This window comes from Meles meles, chromosome 9 (genome assembly GCF_922984935.1).
Source record: "Meles meles chromosome 9, mMelMel3.1 paternal haplotype, whole genome shotgun sequence".
Lineage (NCBI taxonomy): Eukaryota > Metazoa > Chordata > Mammalia > Carnivora > Mustelidae > Meles > Meles meles.
The window spans coordinates 112,300,505-112,321,768 of record NC_060074.1 but is presented as its reverse complement, the minus strand read 5'-3'; the positions used below and the strand labels follow the sequence as shown (position 1 = coordinate 112,321,768).

At 43.8% G+C, this 21,264-nt stretch overlaps 1 protein-coding gene across 2 annotated transcripts in view; it reads left to right on the top strand.

The window, feature by feature from the left end:
* Nucleotides 1-1,467: 1,467 nt before the first annotated feature.
* MAP3K2 (mitogen-activated protein kinase kinase kinase 2) overlaps nt 1,468-21,264 on the top strand; it is a 105,463-nt gene continuing 85,666 nt past the window's right edge. Inside the window, exon 1 of one of the 2 annotated variants that reach the window (XM_046018579.1) lies at nt 1,468-1,486. The gene's annotated coding sequence lies outside the window, so the exon portion shown is untranslated. Of the gene's footprint in view, nt 1,487-12,129; nt 12,679-21,264 lie in introns of those variants that run through there. The other variant, XM_046018575.1, reaches the window with a different exon arrangement.

The following is a 21,264-nucleotide window of genomic DNA, read 5'->3' as shown; positions in this document are numbered from 1 at the left end:
CTGGGATTCCACAGCAAGCAAAGCCCTGCAGCCTGCACCCAGCCTGAAATGATGTGCGACTATTAACCTAATCCTGGGGGGAGCCAGAGTGTATGACGATGAGTCACCCTGAGCAGTTCCAACAAAGAGACCCCCTCCTCCCCAGCCAGCACTTGGGCTGAGACCTGGTTGCCAAACAACAAGACACAACATATATAAATACAACCCCGTCTCTTGCTGTAACAGTGAGGCCTATTTCTTGCACTGCTGTCTTCCCCTTACTTTTGCCCTCTGCCCTGGCTGCCTTCCCTGAAGCTTCTCCGGGGGCAATAGGTTTGATCCTCAAGGGAAGAGCTTCCAGATCAGAATGAAGGCAGACTGCAGAGGCAGATCTTCGGGGTGGAAGTGGAGTTCTGCCTGGGCGACGCATGGGACAAGGCTGCGTAGGGCGGGGTGGGAGAGGGGTGCAGAAGGTGCGGGTGGTGGCCACAGACGGCATGGTAAGGGCGGCGGTAGCCGGACAGGACTTCCTGACGTTGAGGCAGGAGCACGGCAGAAGGAGGCGCCTCAGATGGGGGTGTATGCCCATTTCCTCGGGGCGGGAGGGCCTTCTGCTGCTCCGGGAGCCCCAGGGGTGATGACAGCCTCCTGTGTGGATCTCGTGCCCTCTCCTCTGGAACCTGAGCGGCTCTCACTCTACCTTGCATTACCAGTTTAGCTGCAGAATATCTTGAGAGGGTGGCTCCCCTGGGAGGGCCTCTTGCCTACGCGCTTCTCCTGCTTGTGCCCAAGACGGGTACATGGTAACAGTTATTACTTTAGGACTCCTTTCATGAACTTGGCACTGCACATAGATCATCCTATTAACCCTCACAATGATAGTCTAGCGTCGCTATTATTTTTTCATCAGTTTTATTAGGCTTAATTTACACATAATAAAATGTACCATTTTTACCTGTACAATGTGATGTTTTGACAAATGGATACAATGTTGTAGCCGGCATCGTGGCATGCACGACCTAGAACGTTTCCATCCCCCCTCTGCAGCCTGTCCTCTTCCCTTGGCCCCTGGCAACCACACGGGCACTAGAGTTTTACCTTTCCCAGACTGTCATTGAAATGGAAGGCAGCCATGCTAACCACCATACCACCAGCGTGAAATGGAATAATGCCATATGTAGTCCTTCGGTGAAAGTCTTCTTTCACTTACCATAATGCTTTTGAAATGTTATCATTGTTTTAGTCCTTTCTTTGTTAACCAGCTAATGAATATTTGGGCTGTTTCCATTTGGGGGCTATTATGAAAAAATAGCACCAAACGTACACGTACAAGCATTTCTATAGATGTGTTTTCGTTTCTCTAGGTGTGGAACTGCGGGCTCATTCAACAGATGAAAGACTGAAGCTCAGAGAGCTTAAGAAACTTGCCTGAGCGGACGGACATACCTTGGCAGAAGTTCACAGCCAAGCCTGACCTTAGTGACAGGTGGTCACCCAGAGGAAACAGGTATTTTTTTGAGTTGAAAGTACTTCTTTGGCCGGTAGTTCCTGTAGTAGTGTATACCTGGGCTGGATTCAGCTGTGTTCCGGCTCCAAGCTGGCAGAAGTCGCCTGACGCTCAGCACAAGCTGCTGAGTGCACGGGGGCGTAGGTCACTCTTTGGAGGCATTTCAGCAGGTGACTTCTAGAAGCCTGGGTGGCAGACTGTGAGCTGTTTTGTTTTCTGAAGGTGTTTGCCAGCCTTCTCCACTCTGAAAGGGCTGTTTTCTCTAAATAATTACTTGAGGGGAGACACTTTGAGCAGAAGCACTGTGCTCCTCACCAGGCTTGTAACTAGTGGTCTGAATATCCATTGTGAATGTCTTGAGTCTGTCTTCGCTTTCACATCTGTTGGTTGTTGGCATTTTTCTGAAAGGGAGGGCTTTCCCTTCTTCCTCATTTAGGTTTAGATCACTGTGCCTCATGAATGATTATGTGGGAGATAATCCTTTATTATCACCACTTTCATGTGCCACATGTTCCAGATTTGGCCCTAATTAACCCCTTGAAGCTGACTCTGCTGTCCTTTCCACACACGTACAATGCCCCAGTCTTTTGTACTTCTGCAGCAGCCCCAGTCCCTTTTGGTAGAGACTGGCATTCAGAAACCTAGACTGAGACACTAGATAGACTCACTGTGGCTGGGATATCCCACTTCTAGGCCTCCTCAGGCTACAAGGTTTAAAGGCAGCAGGGTTATGTAAAAGGCAGTGCCGTGAGACTAGGTTTGTAAGTGAGGGCTTGGCAAAATCGGGCAACCAAGTTCTAAGGGAATCTACAGTAGGTGGCAGGTTCATTGCACAGCAGAACCCTGGCCAAGCCAACCAGGCAGTGAAGTTTCTCTGCTCAGAAATCCCTCCACAGGGGTGCCTGGGTGGCTCAGTCATCATGTGTCTGGTTTCGGCTCAGGTCAATCCCAGGGTCCTGGGATCAAGCCCTGCGTTGGGGTCCCTGGTTGGTGGGAAGCCTGTTTCTCCCTCTCCCACTCGCCCTGCTTTCTTACTGTGTTCCCTTTCTTGCTGTCCCTCTGTCAAATAAACAAATAAAATCTTAAAAAAGAAAAGAAAAGAAATCCCTCCACAAATTTCTTGAAGTTTGAGGCAACAGCCTCAAGGGTTGAGGGGGCAGGTAACATCTTTTAGTTTTTCTTGCTTTGGCATGAATAACTTTCAGGGCAGAGGACATGATAGGCTGACTTTTTTTTTTTTAATATTTTATTTATTCACTTGAGAAAGAGAGAGAATAAGAGTAGAGAGGGTCAGGGGGAGAAGCAGACTCCCCACTGAGCAGGGAGCCTGATGCAGGACCGGATCCCAGGACTCCAGGATCATGACCAAGCAGAAAGCAGTTGCCCAAGCCAGGGAGTGGCAGGGGAAGGGTGGTCTTAGGGGCTCCAGAAGATATGCTGTGTTTCCAGTGGTGACAGAAAACTACCCAAGTTCTCTGGGCATGGCCCTTCTGCTATGCTCAAGGCTGATGGAGCAGCGGGCTCATGAGAGTCTGATGAGAATGAACTCCAAAATTAGGGGTGAGGACTCATAATAGGGGGCCACCATCTCAGAGTCAGTCTTCCTGAAAGTAACCGCCTTCTGGTGTGTTTGGGCACCCTCCATGCTCAAGAGGCAGCTGGCTCTATAGTCTACTGGGGCAGGTGTGGTGCTGGGCCTCTCACAGGCAGCAGTGGGGGCGAGGCTTTCTGTTTCCGGTGGCTTTCACGTGCCTCGCCCCACTGGTGTCCAACACAATCCTGTCTTCTGTTCAGTGAGCCAGACCAAGAGGGTCAGGCACCAGTTCCAGCCAACTCCAGTGTTCGTGGCTGAGCCTGGCCAGAGCCACCAGGCTTGGCCACAGTAGGGCAGCCAGTGTTTGAGGGCGCAGGGAGCCCCACTCTCTGAGACAGGTCTGAGCAACCTCAGCAGTCTGGAGGGGCAGAGGGGTCCACGGCACCGCCGTCTCTCAGGATGCTGAACCCTCTCCAGTGCAGCTCCAGACAGGCTGGGCTCTGAGGGAGAACCAGACCTTCAGATGAAGAAAGAATGTCATCCCTTTGAGTAGACTTGGAGGAACCAGCTGTAAAAGGAGCTGCACCACACTGGGTTGGGGGGTGTCATGAGCCAGAGGGATGGAGATGACTAATTCTTCACCGGTGTCTGTTGGCATCAACACCCACAATGGCCGATGGCGTACCTGGCTCTGAAAGGGAGCTTGGGGGTGCCCCGAGGGAAGGAAGCCAGTGGTTTCACCAGGGGCCAGTCTGAACCTGGAGGGCAGAGCCCCAGGTGCTGGGAGGGGCAGCTGAAGGCAAGACAGGGCGTGGTACCCCATGGTATTAGGCAATCAGGGAGGGGCTCTGGGACCTGGTGTTAGGGAGGAACCCGGAGACACCAGGTGCTGGGGAGGGCTGGACGCTGGACTCCTTTCAGGGCTGCTCCATTAGGTGGCCCAGCAGCCTGGTAACAGCAACCCTGCTTTTCTCTGCCACATTTTCCTATGCAAATGAGAATATGAATAGGAATATAAATATGAAATGAGATGTGCAAATGAGAATAATCATTCCTGTGACGTTCTCTTGGGATGTTTGTGAGAAACACCAAAAACATGGTGAAAAGAGTGGGGAAGAGGCAGAGAGAGAAGGAAATAAGAGGAACAGGAAGAGAACAAGACAATATGAACAAGAGAAAGGGAAGAACCATATTTCTCATTCTGCTTTTGAGACACAGAGATTGGAGGCAACAATGGACCATTAGGGGGTGCTGCAGCGGTGGAGGCCACCAGGAGGCCCCAGGCAAACGGCCAACTTCTCAAAAAAACGAATTTACTATAAAGTCTTAGAATGTGCTAGCTCAGATAACCCGTGTGATTTAAACATCTCTAGGACCTTTTCCAAAACAGAAAGTTCTCCCCCAGTGACAGTTCATAATTTCCTTTTCCACTGTATCATGTCCTATCTAACACCCCGATGAGGGCTAAAGGAATGTGAAAGGGACAGTCATCTCTTGGATGAGTTTCACTTCTCAGATTTCACTTAGCATCGGTGTCTCATGTGGTCTGTCATTTTGTTGTAAATACCAAGGGCAAAAAAAAAAAAAAAATCTCTGTTATGTTCCCTGGCAGCCAAGAAGCTGTCCTTAGCTCTCTATTCATTATATGAACATCTTTCATTAAAAAGAAATTAGAATAGGGCGCCTGGGTGGCTCAGTGGGTTAAGCCGCTGCCTTCGGCTCAGGTCATGATCTCGGGGTCCTGGGGTCGAGTCCCGCATTGAGCAGAGAGCCTGCTTCTCTCTCTCTCTCTCTCTGGCTGCCTCTCTATCTACTTGTGATCTCTCTCTGTCCAACAAATTAAAAAAAAAAAAATCTTAAAAAAAATAAAAAAAATAAATTAGAATAAAAGTTAAAATTAAAGTATACATACCAGCTATCAAATTTGTAATTATAGCAGAAAGAAAGTAAAACTACTTAGGTTGCATAAGTGAAAAAAAGTAGGATATAAAATTGCATGTATAGGATTGCAACTGCCTAAAACTACCTAATGTATAAAAGCAAAAAATACCATCGCAACAAAGATCTTTGCAGGAAGAAAAGACTGAATGGGAATAGCTAGAGATGGAATGAGAGGGTTTTCTTCCTTGTGTTTCCCAAATTTTTCGTCAATATGTGTAACATAATGGAAAACACACAGTCCACAATTTTAAAGAGATACAAGTAATAGCAACTGATAAAGGAAAGAATTAGAGATAACCAAGATCACAGAAAATTCAAGACAAACCTCTGGGGGAAATCTTGTCATATGGCCTCTTTCCACACTCAGAAAGTTGCTTGGGCAATCGCAAACAGTGGAAATCCCAGAAATGATTTTTCTTGGCTTCCGGAAGTACTGTGGATATTTTTTTTTTTTTAAAGATTTTATTTATTTATTTGACAGAGAGAGATCACAAGTAGACAGAGAGGCAGGCAGAGAGAGAGAGAGAGGGAAGCAGGTTCCCCGCTGAGCAGAGAGCCTGATGCGGGACTCGATCCCAGGACCCTGAGATCATGACCTGAGCCGAAGGCAGCGGCTTAACCCACTGAGCCACCCAGGCGCCCAGTACTGTGGATTTTTATCAGGAGCTTTACCTTACTAATGTTTTGCTTTTTTTTTTTTTTTTTTTTTTTTTTTATTTTTTTTTTTTTTTATGTTTTGCTTTTTGACACAGCAAAGTGAGTGTCCACCCCAACTGCCTTGGGGATGATGATGACAATAATAATAAATAAAAAAAAATAAATAATAGACTTACCATGGATCATTTATACAGCACATGGTATACCTACAGGGTCCCATTCTAGCTCCCCAAGTCACGGCTCTCCATGTGCTTCCCAAGGAGACATGATTGGCTGCCAAGCAAAAGTCATCTATCCTTCAGCTCTTGTAACCTCTAGCCTGGGTTTGTGGTCAGGCGTGGCCTGGCAGTGTGCCCAGCCCTGGGGCACACCTCATGTGGGCTGAACCCATCATGGTAGTGCTGACTCCTTTGCAGACACAGGAAAGGAGCTGGCCCAGCGCCAGTCAATGAGATGCTCTCAGGAGGAAGTTCAGCTACCAGTGACAGACACTTACTCCCTCCTTATGTGAAAGCACAGAGCCCTATGGTACAGACTGGGATGGGGGTTGTGTTTCTACAACTTCTGTGTGTGGCCCCTTGTCCTCATTCTCCAAGACAGCCTAGAAGGTATTCCAGGATGGAGAAAGGGATGAAGACAGAGAAGCCAAAGCAGTTGTCTCTTGAGGAAGGGTCTCTCAAGAAGGCTCTTGGATGGACACTTCATTGATTTCCCTTTTACTAGTACCTAGTCACAGGACCACATTTAGGTGCAAGGGAGGCTGTTTATTATAGAAAGTCTATTGCTCAGCCAAAATTTGATTTTTAGGGGCGCCTGGGTGGCTCAGTGGGTTAAGCCTCTGCCTTCAGCTCGGGTCATGATCTCAGGGTCCTGGGATCAAGCCCCACATTGGGTTCTCTGCTCAGCGGGGAGCCTTCTTCCCCCTCTCTCTCTATCTGCTTCTCTGCCTACTTGTGATCTCTCTCTCTGTCAAATAAATAAATAAAATCTTTAAAAAAAAAAATTTGATTTTTATGGAAAAGGCAGAATGAACTCAGGGCACCATTAGCAGATTTTTAGCAAGAACAAAAGGGGCAGTGTGCTGGATGGCAGATGTGATTGCCCTTAATGAAGAGAATCACAAGCACACTTAGCCTCAGATTTTTTAAAATTTAAATTCAATTAACATATAATGTATTATTAGTTTCAGAGGTAGAATTTAATGACTCACCAGACTTATATATTACCCAGTGCTCATTACATCACAGATTTTGGTTTCTAGTGTTATTCTCTAATATGAGAAAACAGAGCTCCATGGAGAATGGCTGATTCTAGGACTGGGGTAGAAATATTCAAGATGAATCTGGCACATTTGGTAATGTCAGAAAGTAAGGAAGTACTCAAAAAGTAGGAAAAGCAAAGAAAATCCCACAATGATGGGGGAATGTCAAAGGGTCACAGGAACCAGTGGAAAGAGCTCCAAGTGGCCAAATCTGGAACAATTTGAGCAACAAAGTAAATATATTATATTGGATTACAACCTAAAGTGTAAAATAAATCTCTATAAGTCCATATTAATATAAATAAATGATTGCATAAATAATAACTGAGAGAAGAGACACATTTTCTATGGAGAATTCCAAGGAATTTACATAGATACTCTGCACTCTTAGGAAGTGAACCACAACTCCCCACTCCTGAGGTGGGAGCACAGAGATTTCCTTTCAAAGAGCACAATTTGGAAAGTGGGGAGAGAAAAGAGTGTGAGAAATCTGACAAGTGACGATTCAAACAGGCAACCAAGGTCAACCTCAACGGCCGCTAAGTCATGCTGATGATGTGTACCCCTGATAGGCTGTGATAAGAAAGGCACGTTACCTCTGTGATATTCACCCTCAAATTCATAACCCTAGGTTAAGCATGAGAAAAACATAAGACACACCACAGTGTGGGGCGCCTGGGTGGCTTAGTGTGTTAAGCCTCTGCCTTCGGCTCAGGTCATGGTCTCAGGGTCCTGGGATCAAGCCCCACAGCGGGCTCTCTGCTCAGCAGGGAGCCTGCTTCCTCCTCCTCTCTCTCTCTGCCTGCCTCTCTGCCTACTTGTGATCTCTATCTGTCAAATAAATAAATAAAATCTAAAAAAAAAAAAAAAAAGACATACCACAGTGGAGGAAAAGTCTACAAAATACCTGACCAGTGCTTCTCAGAACTGTCAAGGTCATCAAAAACAAGGGACGTCATAGCCAAGAGGAGCCTAAGTCAACAGGAGGACCGAATATAAAGTGGGATGTTAGATGGCATTCAAACACAGAAAAAGGACATTAGGTAAAAACTATGGAAATCTGAATGAAGGGTGGACTTCAATTAATGATAATTTATTAATATTGGTTCCCTAATTTGACAAATGTTTCAGATACTAATAATTGAAACTGGATGTGGGGTATATGGGGAATCTCTACCATCTGCTCAATTTCTCTGTAAATATAAATCTGTTCTAAAATTAAAAGATTATGAGAGAGAGAGAGAAACAGAGAGTGAGAATGAATATATGAATCCTTCCCCTTTCTTGTGTAGGATGCCATGCTATTTGGAGGTGAGGAAGTCATCTTCTTTTTTTTTAAAGATTTTATTTATTTATTTGACAGACAGAGATCACAAGTAGGCAGAGAGGCAGGCAGAGAGAGAGAGGGGAAGCAGGCTCCCCGCTTAGCAGAGAGCCCGATGTGGGGCTCGATCCCAGGACCCTGAGACCATGACCTGAGCCGAAGGCAGAGGCTTAACCCACTGAGCCACCCAGGCGCCCCAGGAAGTCACCTTCTTGACAGCAGAGATGACAATTCATGGCCTAACCAACTTTGGGCCCCTCTACTGGGTTTTCGCTATATAAGAAAAGAATCTTCGCTCTTCAAGTTGTTTTGGGCTAGGTGTTTTGATCCTTGCAGCTGAGTGCATCCCAACTGATAGTCCTCAGATCACTTCCTTAGCTACTGCTGTGGTTTAGACCTTTATCTCCTTACTCAAGATCTTTAGCCTGCTTAAACACCCTTCCTTCCTCATCTGGTTGCTCTCTTCTCTGGATTTACCCCCTGGCTACATTTCTCCCAATATCCCAAGGCCAGCGACTCCCACCCTTCCCAGGACAGGGCTATTCTCTTACACTTTCAAGCTTGTGTACACTTGAGTCCTTCTGCCTGGAATGCCCATTCTTCCATCCTTATTCCTCCCAGCAAATAAATTCCTGAATTTAAGTTTCAGCTCACCATGTGTGACGGGCAGGATTCTCATATGTCCCTGAAGATCCCACTGGTAAAGATGGCCTGCATAGCCCTTGGTACTGTGAATATAATGAACCATACTTCTATGATTAGATTATGTAGTATGACATAGTTGATTTTTAAAAAAAGATTTATTTATTTTAGAGAGGGGGTGAGGGGCTGAGGAACAGAGAGCCCCAAGTAGACTCTGCACTCTGCGTGGAGCCTCACACAGGTCTCAATCTCATGACTGAGATAAATGAGCTAAATGAGCTAAATGAATGAGCTAAAACCAATGGTTGGCTGCCCAACTGACTGCACCACCCAGGCACCCCAACACAATTGATTTAAGAACGGGTTATCTGGGAGGGGCTGATTTAATCATATGAACTTTTAAAAACCAGAGAGTTTTCTCTGATGGGTAACAAAAGAGGAAGTCAGGCAGAGATTCAGCATGTGAGGGGGATTTGATTTTCAAGAAATTCTCTGTTGCTGGCTTTGAGAACAAAGGGCGGGATTACATGGCAAGGAATGCCGGGGGCCCAGGGTGCGGGGTGGGGGGGGGCGCTCTAGAAGTTGACAGCAGACCCTGGCTGATTGCCAGCAAAGAAATAGGGACCTCAACTCTACAACCCCAAGGAAATGAATTCTGCCAACAAGAATGAGGATGGAAGCCCAGCTGATGTCCTGATGATATGGAACAGAGAACACAGCCATGATGCCATGCAAACTCTGATCTAGGGAGCTATGAACTACAAAAGAGGTGTTGTTTTAAGCCACTAAGTCTGTGGCAGTTGGTTATGCAGCAATAGAAAACTCACATACCATGCCTCTCCTCTGAAATCTTCCCTCACTCCTCAGTGCACCTGTGACTTCTCTCTGCTGCTGGGACACCTCATACACAGCCCTGCTACGGGGCAAGTCATTATTATAATAATACACTTAGCAGTCTGCCCTCCTCACAAGATTTCAGGGTTCCTGAGAAATGTTGGAACCTATCACTTCATCATTGCAACCTGTGGCACAGAGCAGGAAAGCAAAAAAATACGGTTAAATGAAGTTTCATCAAGAAAAAAAAAATCCCAAGATCACAAATCTGTAATCATACATACTAAAATCGCCAAAGATGAAGGAGATTTAATGTCTAAGCAAGAGAAAAAGTCACCAATGTAAAAAGAGAATGGAGGAAAAAAATGTTAATATTCATGTAGGGCTTTTCTGAGGAACCAGATGTGAATGAAGTCTCTAGGTAAGTTGGTGAGGGTAGAAGTAAGCAGAAGTATGAGGAAAAACTCATCTCTACATTACTTAGTAAACAGGTATTTATTGAGTGTCTGCTATGCAGTCAGGCCAGGAACTGTGGAAAATACAGGATTTAAATCTTGCCCTCAAAAATACTAAGAACTCCTTTCTGTGGCATACCAGGCTTAGAATGTTAGAATCAAAACACTTAAAGACCTTGACTTTATGTGTACTTAAGCTTTAAAATCCCCTACTTTCTAAACAAGTGGGAGCAAACTGACTTTCTATTGAGCTCTGTATTTCTGAGGTCTTTTGGTATTGGCCCTTCTTTGTGTTGGCTGCCTAATTCTCTGCAGAGCAGATGAACCGTTATCAGCTCAGGCTGTCATTTAGGTTGTTTTGAGGCTCTCTCTATTACAAACACCTGTCAAATAACAACTTCGCTACTGTGCCTTTTCCATCTCTGTGAAGGGGTCTGTAATGAGAATTCGAGGAAGGGGACCCAGATATTTTATTGCACAACACTCTCTCCCTCAGTTTCTGCCCCACGGATGCCAGCTCCCTTGAGGAGCTGGGACTCCCGGAGTAGGAGCAGTCGCTCACCTCCGGCCTGGCGGGTGTGGCTCCCATCTCTCACAATTCAGTTGCTGGAATGGAAATGTGGTCTGGAATCCCCAGGAAGGGGTGAGATCCATAATGTACCAAGAAACCAAGTAGACGCTGAGCGAGGGCAAAAATGGTACAGGAAGTTGTAAGGGGGGTACTTGAGGAAAGAAGAGATGGGGCGGAAAAGATGTTTCCTGGGTCAGAGTAGCGTGGGCTAAAAACGGAATACAGGTCACTTCGCGGTGGGCCTCCAACGCCAGCACGATTAATTTGTGTTTTATCCTGTGGGCGATGGAGAGTGAAGGAAGGAATTAGTGAAAGAGATTCAGGTTTCAGATTATGTTACTAGCTGAAGGGGTGGGGTGTCAACTCATCTCTGAGCTGTTTCCAAATGTGTTTAAACTGGGAAAGTCGTACTTGCTGAGCCGACCTAGAATGGTGATAGGAACTAAACAGAGAACAGCTGTAAAACTTAGAAGGCCGAACCCGGGTGTGTGTTGGGGGGGCGTGGTTTACTGTTAGTTGACAAGCCGACAGTAATTTCTAAAGTCCTTCAGAAAAAAATTCTGGGGGTGCCTGGTGGCTCAGTGGGTTAAAGCCTCTGCCTTCGGCTCAGGTCATGATCCCAGCCTCCTGGGATCGAGCTCACGTCAGGCTCTCTGCTCAGCGGGGAGCCTGCTTCCTCCTCTCTCTCTGCCTGCCTCTCTGCCTACTTGTGATCTCACTCTCTGTCAAATAAATAAAAACTTGGGCGCCTGGGTGGCTCAGTGGGTTAAGCCGCTGCCTTCGGCTCAGGTCATGATCTCAGGGTCCTGGGATCGAGTCCCGCATCGGGCTCTCTGCTCAGCAGCGAGTCTGCTTCCCTCTCTCTCTCTGCCTGCCTCTCTGTCTACTTGTGATCTCTGTCTGTCAGATAAATAAATAAAATCTTAAAAAAAAAAAAATAAATAAAAACTTAAAAAAAAAAAAAAGGAAAAAAATTCTGCAATGAAGTCCAAAAATCAAGAGGCAGATGGCTTGTTGCCTGCAAACAACATGCTACGGACTCAGAGTCGCTCAGTCTTTCATTGCTCTGCTGCTCTGCGCTCAAGGCCCACGCAGGAGACCCTCCCCTAGGTTTGCTTGGAAGTCTCGGGCGCCGAGGACTCCCGCAGAAGGTGGGGGATATAGGCGCGCGTGCGTGTGCGCGGCGCACGGGGCCCCGAGCCGCCGCCGGGAGATAGGGGCGGGGCTCGCGCCTGGGCGGACCGGGGCTGGGAATCCCCGCACAGGCCAGCGCTGGGGGAAGCAGAGCGTGTGTGGGCGCAGCCGGCCACTGCGCAGGCGCGGGCACGGTCCTCTCGGCCTGCGTGCGGCGTTGCAGGCTGGGCGCGCGCGCCCGTGGCGGGTTCCGCTCCCGACGGGCGGAGGGCTGCGCGCGCACAAGCAAGCAGGCCGTGACGTGCGCCGCGCTACGCCCGACGTCACGGGTCCGTGTGTAGTGGCAGCCCGCTGCCCTCAGCGGCGGCGCCTGACGAAAGTGGTGCGGCCGCTGGGTGCGGTGTTCAGGGGTCGAACGGCGTGCGGCGGCTGCGAGGGTGAGGACGACGACCGGCAGGCCCGGCACCTCCAACCGCGGAGTCGCCGCTCCTGCCCCTTCTTCGGCCTCTGGCGGCGCCCGGCCCACGGCTTCCTCCTTTCCTGCTCAGCTTCGCGCGGGCCTCGGGGCCGCGGCGGCTAGAAGTACCGAGGGGGAGCCGAAGGGCCCCGGTCAGCTGCGACCATCCACGCGTACTCCACCCCGCCCGGCGCGGGCTCCATGTGAAGGAGGGATCCGGCCCGCGCCAGACTCCTCGCGCGCCCCTCCGGCCCCGGGGGCCCGCGGCCTCCCCCGATAGGGGGGCGCGGTGACAGGCCGCGCGGGGGCGGAGGGGCGGGCTCGGAGGCAGCGGCTGCCCCTCCTCGGGCCTGCTGCTCCCTACGTCCCAGCGGAACGGCCGGTACGTGCCTGTGTTTGTGTGGGGCGGGGGCCGCGGCGGGCCTGTGCGCAGCTCCCCACGCGGGGATTTCGCTAGGTGGCTGTCCTCCGGGTGGAGAGATTTCGGGGGTCCCCGCATCTTGTCCTGAGCCCCAAGTCTGAGCGCAGTAGACTGCTGGCCTGTGTAGCTGTCAGACACGTACTCTGCAGGGATTTTAGAAGGAAGATTGCAGCTGCCCCCTGGGAGAAGAAGTGTTATATGCAGTAAGCGAAAAAGTGCTTGTCTTTGCACTGTCACATTGTGCTAATCTACTGATTGGGGAGGGGGGTGATTCTTCAAGCTTTAGGATTTCCCGTTCGGCCGGCAGTTGTCTTGCTTTTTCTGACTTCGTCTTCTCAGCACAATGAGGTCGGTACTTGTCTCCCCATTTCACAGATGAAAAATTGAGTCTCGGAGAGATTAGGGAATTTGCCCAAGGTCATGCAGCTGGTAATTCGGGAAGCCTTGATTCCCATATATGTATTTTCTGTAGGACTGTATTTTTGAGTCTTGGAAAAAATTGTGAGGAAAATGAGAATAGTTGGAGAGTTTCTTCCTAGGAGTAAATTCTAAACGTAGGTGGATGTAGTTTTCTTGTACTTAGGCTGTTCAGTGTGTTTTGCTGCAGCTTAGCCAAATCATTTTCTTGGCCTTTTTAAAAAAAAATTAAAAAAATTTTTTTTAAAATTTTTAAAGATTTTATTTATTTGTCAGAGAGAGAGAGAGAGGAGCGAGAGTGAGTACAAGCAGACAAGAGTGGCAGGCAGAGGCAGAGGGAGAAGCAGGCTCCCCGCCGAGCAAGGAGCCCTATGTGGGACTTGATCCGAGGACGCTGGGATCATGACCCGAGCCGAAGGCAGCTGCTTAACCAACTGAGCTACCCAGGTGTCCCTTTTAAATTACCTTTTTTTTTTTTTTTTAAAGATTTATTTATTTTGCAGACAGAGATCACAAGTAGGCAGAGAGGCAGGCAGAGAGAGAGGAGGAAGCAGGCTCCCCGCTGAGCAGAGAGCCCGATGCGGGGCTCGATCCCAGGACCCTGAGATCATGACCTGAGCTGAAGGCAGAGGGTTTAACCAGCTGAGCCACCCAGGCGCCCCCCTTTTAAATTACTTTTAAAAGGTGACGCCGGGCACCTTTACCCGTTTGCAGTAAAAAAAAAAAATTAACTTTTATTAAAAGAAGAAATGTAATAAAGACTATTTAATAATATTAAAAAAGGATGACACAAAAAAGAAATATAATTGGTAAAATGCATATTTCCTGAAAAGTTAAATTTTACTTGTGCAGTTTGTTCTTGACAAATACGGGGAACTCGCAGTTAGGTTATTAGCTTGAGATTTCCTTATTGCAAAACTTGTTGCTGAGTTCTGTGGCAATGGCTGAACATACTTAGTAATTGGTGCAGTCTTACGCAATATTTCTGAGTTGTCAAAATTAGTGTGCAGAGTATCGTAGAAAGTTATCTTGTAATGGTGTGATTTTTTTCCCTTTTATTGGTGTGTGGTCACTGATAAGTGCTTATAAACCCAAAATTGTCATTTTAGCATTGGCTTGTATTATTTCTTTGATTATGGTTAGGAAAAAAAATATTTCTCTTTATAGAAGGAAATATTAAGAGATTCCTTTGAATAGTGGAGGCTTAACGTATAGTTAGAAATGTTTAAGGAATGTATGCAATTACAGTACTCAAATTTTCTCCAGTATATTATCAGGTTTAAGAAAATTTGTAGTTGAATATTTTTGTATTGTCTGTGGAGAAAAGGTAAAATTATAGAGTCGACAAATGGTTAGTTCATAGATTGATTTGTTTGGTTAAAATGTGAACTATTTTGAGTCCTGTTGATTTATATTGAGTGTGATACCATTATAGAATGGTTATCTTGGCGTGATCTCCATGTGTCTCTTTTGAGAGAAGTAACTGTTAAAGGCTTATTTTTAAAAAATTGGATTACAGGGCGCCTGGGTGGCTCAGTGGGTTGGGCCGCTGCCTTCGGCTCGGTCATGATCTCGGGGTCCTGGGATCGGGTCCCGCATAGGGCTCTCTGCTCAGCAGAGAGCTGCCTGCCTCTCTATCTACTTGTGATCTCTCTCTGTCAAATAAATAAATAAAATCTTTAAAAAAAATTGGATTACATTATGGGCTGAGTCTATTAATGGATCTTTCATTTTTAGTTCACCTTGCTGCTACCAAAGTGGTAAACTGTGCTTAATAGATGCTGTGTTAAAATGAAGCCACATTAGGGTCCTGACAGCTTTGGTTTTGGGTTCATCTTTTTTTCCTTTGTAGAATTGGAGCTCTCTGGGCTCCTCAACACCCTCCCCCAACTTTTTTTTTTTATTATGAAGTAATTTCAAGCAGACAGGAAATTGATCCTCTAGATTCAGTATTGACATCTTGTGTTTGCTTTATCTGTAAATATGTGTGTATTATTTTTGGTTCCGCCATTTGAAACTAAGCTGTAAACATTATGACACTTTATCCCTAAATATGTCAGCATACATTTCCAAAGATGGACATTTCCTAACATAGTCAAAATACCATTATTGTTAATTTTTTTAGTTCATATTTTCATATAATCAGTAATTAGTTGATAGTTTCTTTTTTTTTTTTTTTAAAGATTTTATTTATTTATTTGACAGAGAGAGAGATCACAAGTAGGCAGAGAGGCAGGCAGAGAGAGAGGAGGAAGCAGTCTCCCTGCAGAGCAGAGAGCCCGATGCGGGGCTCGATCCCAGGACCCTGAGATCATGACCTGAGCTGAAGGCAGCGGCTTAATCCACTGAGCCACCCAGGCGCCCCCTTTTTTTTTTTTTTTTTAAGATTTTATTTATTTGACAGACAGAGATCACAAGCAGGCAGAGAGAGAGGAGAAAGCAGGCCTCCCGTGGAGTAGAGAGCCCGATATGGGGCTCGATCCCAGGACCCTGGGATCATGACCTGAGCTGAAGGCAGAGGCTTTAACTCACTGAGCCACCCAGGCGCCCCTAGTTGATAGTTTCTTAATTGATAATTCCTTAACAGAACCTAACATTCATATTTAAATCTCTCTATGTATACTGTTTGATCATTTATGTTTTTTTCACACCCCGTCACACCAGACCAAGATACAAGATTTATTCACTGCATTTGGTGGTTAAGTCTCTTTGATCTCTTTGAATCTAGAGCAGTTTCACCTCCCCCTTTTAAAAAAGTTGCTTTTTCTTTTCTTTTTTTTAAGATCAAGCCAGTGGTCTTATAAGAGTCACATTTTCTATTTGTCTGACACCCCCCCCCCATAGTGTCATTTAGTGTGCTCTGTTCCCCTGTATTAGTTAACTGCAAGCTAGTTTTAAAGGCTTGATTAATTTCAAATTAAATATTCTGGCCAAGAATAACCCTTAAGTGATACTGTGTAGTTCATATTCCTTCCCATCAGGTCATATACTGTCAAGTCCCATTATTTGTGATGCTGAGTTTGATCACTTGGTTATGGGGGTTAAGGTAAGGTTTATTTTCCCTGCTGCAGTTAGCAATCTGTGGCATGATAAATTAGCACTGTAGTGCTAGCTGTTCTCCAATAATCTGTCAGTGAATAGTTGCAGCATGTATTGCTGACTCTTGTTAGGCTAACTTTTGAATTTCAGTGCTAATCTTTTGTTGGTATATATATAGAAACAAAAATCACAGGAATTATAAAATATCCTACACAACTATATTAATCAGATTCTGATTTTGTGGGTTTTAAAAATTTTTACTCATTAATTAAAATTTATAAATTAACATTTTTAGTTGTGAATTCAAGGTATCTCCTGTTATGAATTAAAAAAAAAACAAAACTGGCTTCTGAAAAATGGGAAAAACTCAATGCCTCTCTTCCTGGACTCTCACTGAAGGAGTGTGTTTAAATTTTTCTTAGCCAATATTTGTTGACAGACAAAAATAACTAGAAATATAGTAAAGGAAGAATGGATTTACTAAAAACATTTTGAGAAAACTCTATTTTCTGGTATAATGCAAGGAGCACTGGATTGAGGGTCAGAAGATCTGAATTCTAATTGTAATTCTACCACTATGAAGTTTAAGAATTAAAATTTTTTTGACTTCACTCAGTGTTCTCATTTTGTAATGACCAAATTAGTAAACATTTATGAATTGCTTTTTATTGAAATATAATTGATACACAGTATCCTATTAGTTTGAGGTGTATATCATAGTTATTTAATATTTTTTACATTACAGAATGATCTCCACAATAACTATAGATACCATCTGTCACTTTACAAAGTTATTATATTGTAATTTTATTGGCTATATTCTCTGTGCAGTATATTACATTCCTGTGAGTTATTTATTTTATGAATACTGTGATTTCTGATAATGTGGTATGTTGGCTACATTTAGAGGTGAACCTCATTTTAATTAAGCCAGGTAGAAATAAATCAAATATATGTAATATAAAATTGAATTTATTTCCCAACTAATTAACTGACATTTAATAGGTTATTGGTTTTTTAAAAAGTTTTTTTTAGGTTACTGTTTTAGAGAAGTTTCGTAATAGGATTTACTTAAGTTACACATTTTCTTATTAAAAATATGATTTAGGGCACCTGTGTGGCCCAGTTGGTTAGATGCCCCAACTCTTGATTTCCTCTCTGGTTGTCTGCTTGGGAGTCTCTCTCTCTCCCCCTCGGCCTCTTCCTTTCCCCTCCCCCACAGCTGATGGGTGCTTGCAGGCACGAGTGCTCTCATCTCTCTCTCTAAAATAAATAGTCTCTTTAAAAAATATGATTTAATTCATTAAACAGTTTACATGAAGTTTTTTCACACCTTTTTTGTTAGTCAGGATGAACTGTATATATAGAAACGAAGAATCTTTCCCCTTATTCTCGAGTGTTGTGTGAGGTATAGCTTTCTATCTGTACACATACTTATGTTTATAAGAAACGTATCAGTATAGTTTTGTGTTTTTTGCCTTGTTCATCCCTGGGATTTATTGGGAATATTGGTTGACTGTATTTTTTATGATGTTAATCATGGATTGGCTTTGTATTTTGTATTGTTGTCAGTTTATTGTTACTAAACTCTTAGATTGTTGTTTAATTTTTTGGTTACGCTTTGTCTTCCCAACTGCCAAGACAGGGTAGAATCTTTGGAATTCTTTTCTCTGACTTGCACACTGCCTTTCTTCTAAGTGCTGAAGGGTGTTTTGTTTGAGATTCATAGTACCATTAATTTTATAAGCATTATGTGGTTTATAAACTTTGGGAGGGTTTTTTTTTTTTTTTTTAGATTTTATTTATTTATTAGACAGAGATCACAAGTAGGCCGAGAGGCAGGCAGAGAGAGAGGGGGAAGCAGGCTCCCCACTGAGCAGAGAGCCCGATGTGGGGCTTGATCCCAGGACCCTGAGACCATGACCTGAGTCGAAGGCAGAGGCCCCAACCCACTGAGCCACCCAGGCGCCCCAAACTTTGGGAGGTTTTTTTAAAGGTAATTTTCCCCATTTGTACAGTTAGTGATTTCTGTGGACTTTAATTAATAATTACTAATTAAAAAATAGGTTAAGATATGATTTTATCAGCATTCTTTGGTAATTCCCAAATTAGGTCCCCTCATCACCACTACCTCTGAATGCTCCTCAAGCACCCTGCACTTGCCTCTACCATGGTACTCACCACATTGTTCTATAATTATTTCCTTGTCCTCTACTAGGAAGTTAGCTCTTTCAAGGACAGAGGCAGTGTTTTGTTGATTTTGGTGCACCGAGATGCCTGGAGCCAAATGTTTATTGAATAAATACAGAATTGACAGACAGAAGGGACCTCTTTTCATAGTGTCCTAAGGTTCTTAAAAGGTGGTGCCTACCTTAATCACTGATCATTTACAAAAGGTTTCTTCTTAGTTTGTTGGTTGTTTTCTTTGTTCTCCTTTGTGGTATTGTTTATTTAGCAAATATAAGCATTTTCTACATTCTAGGCACTGATTTAAGATACTCAATCCCTGGTAACAACCCAGTGAATTAGTTACTATTATTATACTCCTATTATAGATTAGGGAATTGAAGCACAGAGATAGTAAGTAACTGGCCTATGTTCACACTTGTGCTTGGTGGAGGTGGAGCTTGAATGCAAGCAGCCTAGCTCCACTATCTGTGCTCTTAACAATCGCACCTTGTTGCCTCTCTGCTTTATCAGGGCAACCAGAAAATTAGATTTGCTCACCAGAGTACTGTCATTACCATTCATGGAGTGCCTACTATGTACCAGGATGGGGAGAACATTTTAGAAGACCTTGAAGAGGAGACAGTACTTGAAATGAGTTAACATTAGTAAACTCTACAGATTACTGATGGTGATTATGTTTATTGAAAAAAATTAAATATAGAAAACATAAAGAAGAAAAAATTAGTAATCAGTAAAGAGTTTGTACTTGGGAGTCAGATCTGAATGTGAGCTCTGCTGTTTATCCTTTCTATGCCTCATTTATGTGTAAAAGAGAGATAATGGTACTTACAGGTTTGTCATGAGGTTTAAAAGATAATATGTTTAGTATAGGGCCTTGCATATAAAAAAATCTCCCATAGTTCACTTAGGTTATGTCAATTTTAATGTATGTAGAAACCATTCTTTTTGATGTGATTAGGAATGGTGATGGTTTAATTTAAAAAAAAAATAAGGGGAATTAAAAATGACATTTTTACTTTAAATATTTTATTAAAAAAAAAACATGGATATGTAAAGAAGCCTGAGTTATGTGATCCATCTAGAATTGAATGATTATTCCTTTTTGTCTTTTACAGTTTATTTACCTCTGCTCACTTTAACAACAGTTTTTTGAAACTAGCCTTTGAGTTTTTCTAAACACTCAACTTCATTTTCATGGAAACAAAAACTGTCTTCACAGTCACAATTTCATTGGTTTATATAATATTTAAATTGTATAATTATAACATACATAAACATATTTGATTCTTGGTATGTTGATGAGTGCAGAAATGTACTGGTTTGATAAAAAATAAACTTAATTAATATTGAATGTGCCAATATTTTATCGGAAGACATTATAGAGAGGTAGAGAGTGTTGGTTAATTTGCCAAGCTGGTTTGTTAAGGAGGTTGGATAAGAAAATGTTGGTTCATTGCCTTCTATTTCTGAGTTCATGGATGTTATGTATTATACAGATATTTAAGTGAATAGAGAATGTAGACTGAAAGCTAATAGTCATAATACCTCAATTTTATCTCAGTTCTTCCACTTTTTTTTTCCCCCTAATCTGTGTCTATGTTTTTTCTTTGTATTATGGTTGTTTGGCAATGTGTATAGTTTTCAGGTTTCCATTCTCCATCCTTCATGTTTGTAGGTTTCCATTCTCCATCCTTCATGTTTGTCATAATTTCTCAGTATTTTCATCTCTATCATTTTACTTAGCATCCTAGGAGAGCTGCTTGTATTTGACCCAGTGTGGTTGCATAACCACATTCACAGTTCTGCTCTTTTGCCCTCCAATGTGTACTAAAAAATATTTTTCATCTAATGAGTATTTCTGTAGTTGAATTTCTATTATCTTGGTAATCCTTGGTCTTTCCCATTTTTCCCCCCACGCACATCCTTGTTTTGGTTCTGAGCCTGGTCTTTGCCTTAGCTTTTGTTTGTGTTTCATAAAGGCATGTCTTCTGGCGTTGAAGATACCACACAATTTTCTACAAATTTCAGACTGTATCTTGGGAGGAAGAAGTAACATTTGAATGTCTGTTACATGCCAGAAGCCTTACACACATTAATTTTACAGTAACCATGGTAGACCATATTCTGATTTTTACAGGCAAAGAAATTGAGGCTTAGAGGTGTTAAGAATCTTGTTCATATTTGGGGATTTTGCTTTGCTCTTCTAGTTAGAGCAAGGGTTCCTTAGCCTTTCTCAGCCTCCACATTGTTTACATGAAGCATTCTCCTTGGAAGTAGCTTCACTGCAATTTTCTGGGGGTAGGGCCAACATAATTTTTGGAAAATACACTCAACTACAGATACTATATTTACCTCTCATTCTTTATAATTGTTAAATCAGAGACTTCTGATAAATATTTGGGTAAATCTGAACGATTTCTTTGTATTAAGCGCAATTTTTAGTAGAATGAGAATAAACTGGTCCATTTTAAGTAAATGGTATAGGAAGTATGTTAATATTTTTGGTATCTAGGAGAAGTGATTTGAGAGAGTTTAATGCACTTGGTCAGAGAATTGATGAAATGGAATGAACATGAAGAATTTTCAGTCTAGTTTTTAAATTAAGTTTTAGACTATCATTCTGAATAGGCTATGAATAATAACCCTCAAAATCAGGGACTTAAAACAAAGGTTTTTTAAAATTTTTTTATTTTAAAGATTTTATTTATTTATTTGACAGATCACAAGTAGGCAGAGAGGGGGAAGCAGGCTCTCTGCTAAGCAGAGAGCCCGATGCAGGGCTCAATCCCAGGACCCTGAGATCATGACCCGAGCCGAAGGCAGAGGCTTAACCCCCTGAGCCACCCAGGTGCCCCCAAAGATTTATTTTTTGCTCATGGTGTGTGTTCCTAAGGGTCACTT